Raw genomic sequence first — 14562 nt, forward strand, 5'->3', positions numbered from 1 at the left:
TGCCCCAGTAGCTATTACACCATTGAGATCAAAGATAATTGAACAGGTTCATTCCCCGCTTAATCTGTCGGAAAGTAGGAAATGTTCTGCACTCACTTGCTACGTAGATATTAGTCCTGATCTTCCAAATGTATCCCAACGGAATTTTGTGTTTCAGGAGACACTATATACTACTCCACTGATGTGATATATGTGAATTGTTGATACCCTGTGTCTGCACAAAAATTTCAATCTTTCATGAAAATGTTCCTCAGTCCTTAATAACAGAAATACACAAGGATTTCTGCAATGCTCGAGATTCGTCTGCCAGACATCTTAGAATCTTCTAAGATTATATATCACAAAATCTTCTGAAAGAATAGTCCAAAACATCACCATAACTAATGGAGATCGGGGAATTGGGCCAAGAACTTATTCATTCACTGGAAACGAATGTTTTCTACTGGAGTAATTAATGCAGATATTTTATGGATAAATGGTGCAGATAATCGCCGAGGAGGAAATGAAGGAAAGAATAAAAGGATATTGTATTTCAGTTTTACATATTATGTCCTTATAAAAATGTTAAATGTTTGAAAAGATTTCAAATTTGAGTCCCAACATGAACTTTTATGTTCATTGGGGAGAGAGAAATAAGACTTCAACTTAAAGTGGACTTCCAATGTCAGTATCATAGAACGAGCAGTCAGAAACATCAGTAGACATCGGTCATAGAGTTGGCCCATTTTGTCATTGGAGCTTCCACTGGATTAGTTTGTGGACTCCTAGATAATAATTCTTCCTAGTTATACCGTGATACAAAACTAGACTGGTTTGCCATTCAGAAATCTGGGAAATGAAAGTGACAACCGCAGTGATATCTGTAATGGCAGCCATATTGGCTGTAGCACAACTCTTCAAAAACATCTCTGCCACCTCTACGACCTCTGTAGGGAGCCATAATATGGCACCTGTAGACTTCTTTGGGGCTCAACTGTATCCTCAATGTACCTCTGATTTCCTACAATGGTCATTTTTCATCTGAATCCAGACAGTATTGGACTGGGGTTACTGTGGCCCAACAGAAGAAATTATTCTGAGGGCCCCCACTTCAATTTATACAGGACATGTAAACATCTACATTTAATTTCATCCTAATCTTTGTTGTTATCATTGCACACGGGACATTTTATCAATACTATTTAATAGGTTATTTGTGAATTATCCCATGAGAAATAAATTCTACTGGCAAATGAATGGCTTCAAAATCCTCCCCAAATATCGTTGTCTTCTGTTGGACCTTTGGAGTCCTGTTGTATGATGGGCCATTATTATGTCAGAGCATTGGCCCTCCAATAGGATTTTCTGGTACTCTGATGGGTCACTCTGACCCTGAATCCTTCAGCAAAAAAGTGTCCATTAGACATTATCGCTAAAATGAAGCAGGAAAAGTGCTTGGGTGGGTGCTGAGCCGCTTCATTTCTGATTGGCTTTTCCCGGAAAGCCGAGCAATTTGTGTACGGACTGATAGACTTTTTATTGAGCCCGTACACCAACTGCTCGGCTTTCAAAGAAAAGACGATCAGAGACGAAGCGGCTCAGTGATCACCTGAGCGCTTCTGCTGCTTCGTATTAGAGATCAGTGGGGGTCTCAGTGCTCGGACACTCACCATTCAAAACTTCTGACATGTCACTATAACATGTCAGAAGTTTTCTGAAAGTTTAGTTACCCTAATTTAAAAAAATAAACATTTTATTAAAGCTTAAGGCCTCATGCACACGACCGTAGCCCGACCGTAGCCGTGTGCACGGCCGTGATTTTCGGGTCGGCCGGCTGCGGACTGTCAGCGGACTGTCAGCCGCAAGCCGCCCGCACATGCACATGGCCGCGGCCATTGTTTTCAATGAGCCCGGACCGCAACTCCGGACCGTAATAAGACATGGCCGTACTTTCTGCGGTCCGGGCTCCCGGGCCGTGCACGGACCGCAAAAACTACGTCGTGTGCACGGCCCCATAGAAAAGAATGGGGCCGCAATTCTCCCGTGGATTTTCGGGGGAATTGCGGACGCAAAAACACGGTCGTGTGCATGAGGCCTTACTTTTGGGTGTTTAGGTGGAACTTCATCTAAACAGGGGAAAGGCTTTGTAAATGACTTCTGTACTGAGCATTTTGAGCTTTTAGACTTATTGACAGGTCCAGAAGGCAAGAGCAAATCTGTCAAGTAAAGCAAAAAAAAAAAAGAACCGTATATTTGTTTCTAATATAATATCATTATTAGAGAAACTTTTCTTTAGAGCTGCATGTAATTATTGTTGTAAACTTTGCATACTTTGCTAAGTAACTACCATGAGCTATTTTATGACAAAGTCATCTGGGGAACATTTTCCTTTTAGAAAAGTTTTCCAGAAAGACATAAATGTAAATTGGAAATGGAAAAGAGGAAAAATATTCTTTCATCTTCATTACTAGATCAATACAATTAAGACAATATCACTGAAACGACATCCAATTGTTTATTTTGTGTTTTTTTCAATGAGAATTAAAATATTAAATTTTTTTAATAAATAATAATTTAAAAAATAAATTCCCATTTGTCAACTATAAAATGAGTAAAATGAACAAATTAAAATTTAAAAAAAGCCTGAATAAAAAAAAAAAGGAAATAAAGCATATATCTTTCAATGGTTTACCCTTCCCTCCAACCAATTTTGGACTGTAGATTATTAGGCAGTTCAAGATTAAAGCTGGCCGTACATTAGGGATTTCAGGCGGCCGTTTTCTGAATGACTTATTGTTCGGGTTGGCCTGTTAAGTTTGTCATTCTGGTTGACAACACCTTAGGCTAAAATTACAAAATGCCAATCGCTCTCTGCCTTCATCTATTTCCTGATCTCGGCTTCTATTGATGGGATGAAGATCTGGTGTTTAACATGAATGACTTTCCAAGGACTGTACCCGACAATGACTCAAAAAAAATTGAACACGACTGTAATGTTGGGGTAGGGAGACAGACTCTAATCTACCCGCCCCTCAGTTCCTGCCTACTTGCACGGCTCGTCCTAGGCGATGGCGTACAACTGGGCGACGGTCCCTACGCTCAATATGTGCACAACAGACAAGGATACACAGAAGCTAAGGGAAATGGGGCAGTTGCCCACGGCAACACCGTGAGCAACAAGAGTAGTGAACGAGCCGAGTCAAACCAGGAGTGTACGAGGTACCAAACGCAGAGCAGGAGCGTAGTCAGTAAAGCCAGGGTCAATATGAAGCAGAGGTCAATAGTAATAGCAGGAACAGCAGAGCCAGGAAACAAGAGAGAATCACAGGCAAAGGACAAGCAGCAAATGAAGGTATAAATAGACCGAGGGCGGGAGCTAGAACCGTCTGGCCAGGCTGTGATAGGTTCTCCCACTCCTCAGCCTACCAGCCTGAGTGGTAGCAGATCGAGTCACTCTAGCAGACCTAGGAACAGATGCAGACTGATTAACCACGGGCGTCGACACAGAAGCTGTGTCTGGCAGATCCTTTACAACGACAGTCTTTGGTCGGCATCTGTCAGTTTTGTTCGTGTTGTTCGTGTTCGTGAAATGGTCCAAATCAGCCTTTTTGGCCGACCAAAATCAGTCGTTTATGGTCTGCTTAAGATGGTGGAAGGAATTTTTTAGTTTTTTATTGAAAACTATCACACTGGATTATTGGTGCCCAATATTTATTTATTTTAAAAAAAAGTAAAAATTTTTAAGAGTTATGTCATACTGTTTCTTTTTTTATTATCACATTTTCCATAATAAATTTCCATTTGTCAACTATAAAAAATAAAATGGTAATATGGAAATCCAAGAAAAAAATAAAATAAAAATAAGACATGATTTTTTCCCATGGCTCACTCTTACCTTGTGTTATTTTCCAATTTTTATTTTTAGATCTTTCTAGAATAAATTCTCAATGTAAGGAAATTCTATCAAAATTCTGATTTCCAGATTTATTTATTTTTTTTAGAATGGAATGTTTTGTGAAACTCATCATTGCAGAGCAACATATTAACGGTATATATTTTATTTATTATATATAGGACATATTTTATATTTAATAAAGAATGTAGTAATTAATTAATTTTATTTTGTAATGTTCTTATGTTTTTAAAGCTCCATGAACTCTCTTTAATTCACTGCAATTATTTCTTGCTTTTTGACCATGTTACACCAGCAAAAATATAATGATAAATTTTTATTTTATTTTTTACAGCTCTTTTATCTCGTAGGCACAATTTTATCTTGCTCAAGTTAGGTCAAAATTTCCAGGGCTGTAAAAGCCATCTTCAGGTTTATTAATAGACATGCTATATAAATTAGGTGCCCTTTAGATTTGCTCAGATACTTTCGACAGCATACCATAATGTAAGATTCCACTCTACATCTCCCACTCTGTCCTATCGACTCGTCTCTGGTCATCCCCCTTCATATCTCAAATCTCCCACACCTTCCCAAGCACACTGCCCTTAATGCAAGACATTTTGGCACATCCTACAGGCTTGTTTGATGTATGTAAATCTGTCAGAAGGATGGGATCAGTGAAATGCCAATGTAGGTGTCTATATCATCACAACATATTTAACTGATGATGGACTTGAAGGAGACGTTGACTCAGAGGGAAAGTTCCGAAAAATAAATTGTAAACAGTAGATTTGTTTATCTTGTGGTGCTCAAGGTAACTAGATGTAAGGAGCGAGAGGTCTGGTCTAGGAGGCTAGGAGGAGTTGTAGATAGGCTTCCCTTCACCTGGGGAAGATACTCAGTTTGCCGCCCTAGCCCTGTATCTAAACACCCCATCGAAGCCAGAGGGGCTTGTTGACTCCCCCAGGCACCCAACACCTGTATGTTGTCTGGGGATGGAGGGATTTTTCGGATTTCAACATGATCCATCCTTTGTTCCCACGGTAGCGGTATCTGGCAGCAGCTTATTCACCTTGGACAATCCCATTTTTGAAAGGGTTCCCCAATGATAAGCTGATAACAGTATCCCACTGTCTTGACTCCAAGTGATCAGCAGTAGTCTGTGGGGGAAGCCCTGATTGAATCCGACAGAAAGAGCCACGGTAAGCCACCGTACTATAGGGCCTCTAGCAGTCTATAGTTGATGTATTACAACTCCGTACAATTCAGAAGTCGAACCGTACTACTCTTGTGTCGGGATTACACACGCCCGGCGGCCGCAGCCATCATCTGCGCTCACTTCCGCTCTGGTCCGCTGTGTCCCATAGGGTGGCTCGTGCCAGGCTCGTTCCCGCACATGGGAATTATCATTAATTAGCCCATGATCACCCTGGACTATAAGAGCGGCTCTGCCCCTTTGCCCATTGCCTGAGCGTTGTTGTGTTTTCCTATGTTAGTCTTGCAAATGGTCCCTTAGTGCTATCCTGTTCTCGTTGTTTACCGTGCCCTGCTACCTGTACCCTGTATCCCATGCTATTTGTTCCTGTGCCTTAAATTTCCACCTGCTGTGTTACACCACGTCTGGTGTCTGCTGTCAAGGTCCCATCTGTGCCTAGCCATTGCTACTGTCTGAACCACTACAGGTACCCTTGTGCTTGGACTATTTATATATTGACTTGGTACTCTGTTGGCCAGCTGCTATCCGACTACGGCGGTACGGCCCAGTGTGTCCACATTCCCACAGATCGTGACAGGTAGAGTCGGATATTAAAAGGATATTCAGAGGACTAAACTTGCCCATATGACTTTTATTTATTCATTCATTCCTAAGATCTGATAATGATACAGTATTCTAAATTGTTAGGAATATATAAGATTTTACGTTCTTAAGCTTTATAATGTTGCGCTCAGCATTCCTGAGCTGCCTCTGCAAGCCTCCATCCTAAGGGTATTCAATGTGTTAGCACCATGATGTCAAGCAGTAACACAGCTATACTGTATATATACAATTATACCAGAGCTGTAAATCAGTATTGGCGTATCTATAGCTGTACTGCTCCTATTGTACCTACTGTACAATTATTATTAATAAAGGAAAACTCTAGTGAAAACCATAGTATCCCATGCAAATACTCACCTGTAGTCCTGGTATCTGACATCACAACTGTTTATTGTTAGTTTCTGAATAATTTGCCAGCGTATCAAGAAATACACTGGGTGACAACCACAAATCTAAGCTCTGTGTATTCTGATGTTGTCACTGAATCTCCTCCAGGCAGCTCCATGTGTCCTTTAGACTATGTAAGGTTCTTGACAACAAGACATTTCCGCCTCTCCCTGTATTGGGCTGCAGTTTGCATATTGCCTATGACATGCATGCTGCTGCACAGGGCACAAACTCTCTCCTCTCCTGTGCCTTTTCTTTCATCTGTGCCTTTCCAGCTGTCTACTGAAAATTGTGAACAATCCTTATTAACTATACCTTCTGGTCATAGAACTCCTTCCTTGATGACTCAATTTTTCTTTATAATTTACAGTTAGGTGGCATTATGACACGCACACACACATCTATGTATATATATTATTATTTTACATTTCTATTATTATTATTATTGTATGCTTTGAATAAAGAGCTTATATATTCTTACACGTATTATTAATATGGTTATTTATAATATAAATAATAATAATCATTTAGGACATCAGATTTAATAGCCCCTTTTATTATCACGATTTTCTAAAAGCCTGGAAATCCCTTAGATATTTTATTTTTCTTTGTGTCTACTTACAAAGTAATATACGTGTGTGTGCCACATGTGCCCAGAGCATTAATAGATTTCTTTCCCCTCGGTGCAGGTGGGGGCTTCTAAAACATTGTGTTCTGCATTATTTCACAAATATTTATGGCGGTTAGAAATGCTTGTTCTGAAACGAAAATGAAAAAAAATGAAAGCAGATGGAGTATGAGCTCCACCAGCAAACACTGTGAGCACTGGAGAAGCACTTATGTCAGGCAAGCTGCCTCCCCCTTATGTATTTGATTATGTGATGAATGGCCATCTGCAAAGCTACTACATGTTTAAACACCATGTCAGGCTAGGTAAACAGTCTACAGGAAAATAAGTGCATTTGCATGTTGCGTCCAAGAATACATCAATTTTGCAACCTAAACATGACTACTGTGGACAAACAAAAGCTATATTATATTGTAATAGAAAAAGGGGCTATGTTTTGAAAAATGGGTGCATGGGCACCAATCACATCCAATCAGTGGTGCATGTAAGGGCCCAAAGGCCCCGCTGCCACATAAAAATAAACCAATATTATAAATAGTACATGGGGCCCTGTTACAGATTGTGCACTGGGGCCGAGTAGCTTCAAGTTTAACCTTTCCTCGGGCCACTAAGACCCTTTAACTAAATCTCGACCAGTCATCGTGATGGAATCTAATAAAGACTTGATACTTTATTGCTCTACATATATTTCCCATATTAATGTGTAGTAACCTTGTCAGTGGCCGGACAAATGTCTGAGCTTAAAAAGATAAATGGGTTTGCAATAGTTTCTTCAATATGGCCATCCCAGTAATATCTTATCTAAAAATTCTTCAAGCCAGGCAGAATATCTATTGAATATTATTTTCTACATCATTATGGTTTAGAAGATTCCATGGAATTATCCAGCTCTGTATATGATGATTGACTACATTTCCTTAAGTATTATGTACACTTTTGAAGGAAAGCTTTTTTATTTTTTTTCTAAAACAATTTTTTTTTTACATTTTGAACAACTTTAGAATTGATTTTTATATATATAAAAAATAAATCATGAACTTAGATGTGATCGATAACAAATGGATCCTGCGTGTCAGAGATACGCAGGATCAGCGCTGACCAAAGCCGTCAGTTCTGCTGACTTGACGGATTTTTCAGCCTTGACGGCAAGATACAGCTGCTATGTATACAGGATACATAGAAGCTGTATGTCAAAAAGTTTTTTTTTTTTTTAAATAACCACCAATTCAATAGTTTTCAAAAAAATGCCTTCAATAGTGTACATAGCATTTAAAGGGGATGTCTAAGGTTGGGTACACACCACGTTTGGCGTCAATGTTCAGCATATAATTATCCCGATATGTGTCTAACACCTGGAGGGGGGCAGGGGTGCTGTAACTATAAACCCCTTCTGAGCAGTTGAGGAGAAAAATTTAGTTAAATGACAACGTTATGTTTGTAATAGGGGGCGCTCATTGCATTCTGATTTATTATTAAGTTCTACAGGTGCCGTATAAACAACTAGAATAGGGCTTTGTTCTGCTGATTGCGAGGGTCCTGGAGGTCGGACTTTTACCAATCAAACATTGATCGGCTATCCTAAGGATAGGCCATCAATGTACAGTATATTCCGCTCTATTCGTCCTGGTGATCGATAGGGGTCACAAAGCAAAGATCACCATGAATTACATCTTTTTACATATCCCTTTAACATATTAGAAGTTGTTATATGATGAACCTTGCCTTTAAAGCAGTTGTCACCTCCCTTTCCAATCATATTCTCATTCTAGATATTTATGGCATATCCACAGGATATGTCAATAACATGACTCCCACCTCTAGGACTCTCACCTATCTGGAGAACGGGGGTCCTCTGGGAGAAGTTTTTTTAATGTGCTCAATGTCACCCCCCCTACTGAGTTATGAACTTTAAAGGGTATTCCCATCTGACACATTTATGGAATATCCGTAGCGGATATGCTGTTAATTTCGGATAGGTGTGGGTCAAAGCTCTGGGACCCTCACCTATCCTGAGAAAGAATATAGCCGCACCCAGGTGGAGAATGAATAGAAAGGTGAACGGAGAAAGCGGCAACCCCTCAATTTATTTGGATGCGGCTTCTTGCGAATCTCAAATATTTGCTCTACCCTGGTGCGTGATAGGAGAGAAAAAATGGATCTTACAAAATAAAATGTTTTAGTGTTTTCTGTATTCATGAATGTTTGTCATTGATGTTTATATTAGATATGACTGGAGAGGCAGAATTAATAGAAATAAAACAAATGTTTTCACTTTAGTATAAATTATCGGTTGTGTTCATGTCACTAACACTTGATTTCTTAATCCCCAGATGGAAGTGAATAACTAAAACACAATAATTACATTGCTGTCCGTCTATATTGGCTTGTACATCGGCGACTGTGTGACTCAACAGCAAAAACAATGAGTCCATAGTATACAAAGCACGTGCTTCGATTTTATAAAGTACCCGGCTAAATCTTCAGTAAATAAACCCAAAACTTTCCAATAATCCAGAATTGGACTGGGTGACAACCACAAATCTGCTTAGCCCTATGTATTCCATTGTTTTTTATGGACTCACTTTAGGTTGCTTCCTGTTGATGATGTAAGACTTTTTTCATCTCTGCCCCTCCCTCCAGTGGGCTGAAGTTTGTACACTGCCTGTGACATGCATGCTGCTGCACAGACCACAGTCTGCAGCCTCTCATGTGCCTTTTCTCATGCCAGGGCAATGGATTACGGGACGTGATTTCTAAAATCAAAATGATTTAGAAGCTGTAAAATTTGCTTCTAAAAAGTAGGCGAAAGCGGTAGAACTCTATTATAACGTGGTTTCTGTTATAACAGGTGGTAGGAATTTCATGTGTCTAATAGAATTTCTCTTTAAACAATATATTTGCAGTATTAATAAAAGTACATTCGATCTTTTAATATTTAATAATTAAAAACGTAATAAAAAAATGATATTAAAGTGTACCCAACAATTACTTTAGCCTTCACATGTGTAACTTTAAGCTTAGCAGTAAATCCTGACGGTCCTGCCGGCCAAGATGTCTGATGAAGACATCAGTTCGATGTCGTAACGCGTAGCCTGTTGCAATAAATTCTTTTAATCATTACCAATACAGTGACCCTCATTACAGGTATAGCAGCACCATTTTTGGTCCATTTTTTCTATCTTTTTCTTCCAAACCGTCTAATGCGGCAGTCTGAGGGGTTCCAGGGCAAGCCCCTTGTGGGCCCCTTTCCCCTCTGGGCCTGGTCGCAGCTGCCACAACTTGGAATATTGCGCCGCTGTCTCCCCATAAAAGATGGAGGTTGAAATACAAATCAATATTTCAGTATTTCCATGTACATTGTCTTATATGGGGGAAATACAGCTCATTAATAATAAATTCACAAGTTGACACATCTCCGACAGGGAATTTTCATGAATTCACTCATCTACAGTACATTAAATAGGATTCCTGTGAAATTTCATCTTAAAGTATATGTCCACTCACGAATAATATATATATTTATTTATTTATTTTTTAAACTATTTATAGGGTCACAATTCTGTGCTGATTAATTTCTTAATATATCTTTAAAGTGTTTTTTTTCCGAGCTTAGTTTATGTGATACAAAGCACCAAATCTCCTGCATAGACATAGATTTGAAACATAGCATTCTTACATCCACCACTAGAGGGAGCTGAGGAATTTACTGCATACAGTTATACATTGAACTTTATAATAACACAGTATGCAGTAAGCTCCTGAGCTCCCTCTTGTGGTGACTGCAGGTAACCAGAATGTTATATTTTAAATCTATATCTATGCAGGGGATTTGGAGCTCTGCATTAGAAAAACAAAGCCGCAACCACTATAAAGATATATATATATATATAGTCCCTCTGGAAAATCAATTTAGCCAATAAATCCGAATAATTAGTATTCCATGATGATGAATTTGATATATAATGTTGGTAAAGGCTAAGCTGTAAAAAATGCAACACAACTTAATATTTTCAATACTGAAGATGGTCATGGTGCATTTATTTTACTCCATATAAATAATTGAATCAAGTCCCTGAATTAGGAGCTTTAACAGAGACTGTTTTGTAACAAGGCAAAAATATCCTGTTTACTATCTACATAACACTCCACTTAGTAACACAGAACCGCGGGGCTTCACTGGATGGCGTCGATTGTTTGCATGTCAGCGAGCATTTATTGGCAGCACGTTCAGAGGAGTGTGGGAACATCGAATGTAGATTTATATCGACAAATATAAAAAGCATTCAAGGTACTAAAAGGACTGGACATATAAAAAACTAAAATTATATTCATCTTTTTCAGTATATATATATACTTCCTTACAAAAATTCTTACATAATTATTATATTGTGTACAGCCTATATTCAATCCTGGCAGTTACGATGGATCCATTGTGTAATGGATCCTAAGGGATCCTGACGGATTCCATTGATTTACTGTTTAATGGGTTCAACAGACGTTCATTGTTTTTTTTTTTCAGGAAAGACAAAACTCAGCTATGCTATTCTGACCATCAGAGGGCAACAGAAACCAGACGGAACGGGCCCACAATGGTTGTGTGAACAGGACCTCACAGTCCATTGTATGGCCGGCCTTAGTGGTGTGCGCCTCAGTTGCCCCTGCTGTAGGGGGCGCCTCAGATGACCACCACAAATTTTCACCTTTTTGTATATCGCTGTTACTATTATATATTGTGTATGGATCTGTTATGTGGTCACTTTATGTTTGTGTTGTTTTTGAACTTTATGAGGATATTTAATTGGGTATTGTGTAGTACTGCTATAGTATATATTTTTGAAGTGTACCGTGGAGGTAGCGATACTGTATAGCATTATTTAGACAACTTTATGGAAGTGTTAGTTGGTCAAGGTATGGCTCTGTTATTTGGGCACCATACTCTATAACGCTTATATATATATAGGGTATTGTTTGGTGTGAATATTTCTACACTGTATGATAGTACACCATATGGAGGAGAGGCGCCAACAGAAGGTCCTACACAAGACACCATCCAACGTAAGGCCGGTCCTGATCCTGTCTTCGCTTGTCCTTTCCTGTTCTGAATGAGCTGAAAATTGTCAAACACCCGATTCTCAAAAACACGGCTCCACGTTCTAAGAGCCTTGACCTAAGGTGTACTCACGCTGCATTAGTTGTGTACGTCGGAAGTATTTGTCGGAAAACAAAAGCCTCCGGCAAATGCCACTGTAATCCTATACAGTGGAATACGTCGCACACAGGCTCCCATGTTTAAAAAAAACGTGCAGGGTGCTGAATAATCTTTTTTATTTTTGGAGTACTGCCTGATATATTTATCTAGGTCTTTGGTCTGGTAGACTTGCACCCATCCATTTTTGGCGACTGTTCGACTGGACTTTTTATCTACAGTATCTATCTATCTATCTATCTATCTATCTATCTATCTATCTATCTATCTATCTATCTATCTATCTATCTATCTATCTATCTATCTATCTATCTATCTATCTCATATCTATCTATCTATCTATCTATCTATCTATCTATCTATCTATCTATCTATCTATCTATCTATCTATCTATCTATCTATTTATCTATCTATCTATCTATCTATCTATCTATCTATCTATCTATCTATCTATCTATCTATCTATCTATCTATCTATCTATCTATCTATCTATCTATCTATCTATCTATCTATCTCATATCTATCTATCTATCTATCTATCTATCTATCTATCTATCTATCTATCTATCTCATATCTATCTATCTATCTATCTATCTATCTATCTATCTATCTATCTATCTATCTATCTATCTATCTATCTATCTATCTATCTATCTATCCATCCATCCATCCATCCATCCATCCATCCATCCATCCATCCATCCATCCATCTATCATCTATCTATCTATCTATCTATCTATCTATCTATCTATCTATCTATCTATCTATCTATCTATCTATCTATCTATCTATCTATCTATCTATCTATCTATCTCCCATATCTATCTATCTATCTATCTATCTATCTATCTATCTATCTATCTATCTATCTATCTATCTATCTATCTATCTATCTATCTATCTATCTATCTATCTATCTATCTATCTATCTATCTCATATCTATTTATCTCATATCTATCTATCTATCTATCTATCTATCTATCTATCTATCTATCTATCTATCTATCTATCTATCTATCTATCTATCTATCTATCTATCTATCTATCTATCTATCTATCTATCTATCTATCATCTATCTATCTATCTATCTATCTATCTATCTATCTATCTATCTATCTATCTATCTATCTATCTATCTATCTATCTATCTATCTATCTATCTATCTATCTATCTATCATCTATCTATCTATCTATCTATCTATCTATCTATCTATCTATCTACACTACCGTTCAAAAGTTTGGGGTCACCCAGACAATTTTGTGTTTTCCATGAAAACTCACACTTATATTTATCAAATGAGTTGCAAAATCACTAGAAAATATAGTCAAGACATTGACAAGGTTAGAAATAATGATTTTTATTTGAAATAATAATTTTCTCCTTCAAACTTTGCTTTGGTCTTGGAATTCTCCATTTGTAGCAATTACAGCATTGCAGACCTTTGGCATTCTAGCTGTTAATTTGCTGAGGTAATCGGGAGAAATTTCACCCCATGCTTTCAGAAGCCCCTCCCACAAGTTGGATTGGCTTGATGGGCACTTCTTGCGTACCATACGGTCAAGCTGCTCCCACAACAGCTCTATGGGGTTGAGATCTGGTGACTGCGCTGGCCACTCCATTACAGATAGAATACCAGCTGCCGGCTTCTTCCCTAAATAGTTCTTGCATCATTTGGAGGTGTGCTTTGGGTCATTGTCCTGTTGTAGGATGAAATTGGCTCCAATCAAGCGCTGTCCACAGGGTATGGCATGGCGTTGCAAAATGGAGTGATAGTCTTCCTTATTCAAAATCCCTTTTACCTTGTACAAATCTCCCACTTTACCAGCACCAAAGCAACCCCAGACCATCACATGACCTCCACCATGCTTGACAGATGGCGTCAGGCACTCTTCCAGCATCTTTTCAGTTGTTCTGCGTCTCACAAATGTTCTTCTGTGTGATCCAAACACCTCAAACTTCGATTCGTCTGTCCATAACACTTTTTTCCAATCTTCCTCTGTCCAATGTCTGTGTGCTTTTGCCCATATTAATCTTTTCCTTTTATTAGCCAGTCTCAGATATGGCTTTTTCTTTGCCTCTCTGCCCTGAAGGCCAGCATCCCGGAGTCACCTCTTCACTGTAGACATTGACACTGGCGTTTTGCGGGTACTATTTAATGAAGCTGCCAGTTGAGCAGCGGGGCCTCCCACTTCTCCTTCTACTCTGGTTAGAGCCTGTGTGTGCTGTCCTCTGAAGGGAGTAGTACACACCGTTGTAGGAAATCTTCAGTTTCTTGGCAATTTCTCGCATGGAATAGCCTTCATTTCTAAGAACAAGAATAGACTGTCGAGTTTCACATGAAAGCTCTCTTTTTCTAGCCATTTGGAGAGTTTAATCGTACCCACAAATGTAATGCTCCAGATTCTCAACTAGCTAAAAGGAAGGTCAGTTTTATAGCTCCTCTAAACAGCAAAACTGTTTACAGCGGTGCTAACATAATTGCACAAGGGTTTTCAAGTGTTTTCTAATCATCCATTAGCCTTCTAACACAGTTAGCAAACACAATGTACCATTAGATAACTGGAGTGATGGTTGCTGGAAATGGGCCTCTATACACCTATGTAGATATTGCATTAAAAACCAGACGTTTGCAGCTAGAAT

This window comes from Rhinoderma darwinii, chromosome 3 (genome assembly GCF_050947455.1).
Source record: "Rhinoderma darwinii isolate aRhiDar2 chromosome 3, aRhiDar2.hap1, whole genome shotgun sequence".
Lineage (NCBI taxonomy): Eukaryota > Metazoa > Chordata > Amphibia > Anura > Rhinodermatidae > Rhinoderma > Rhinoderma darwinii.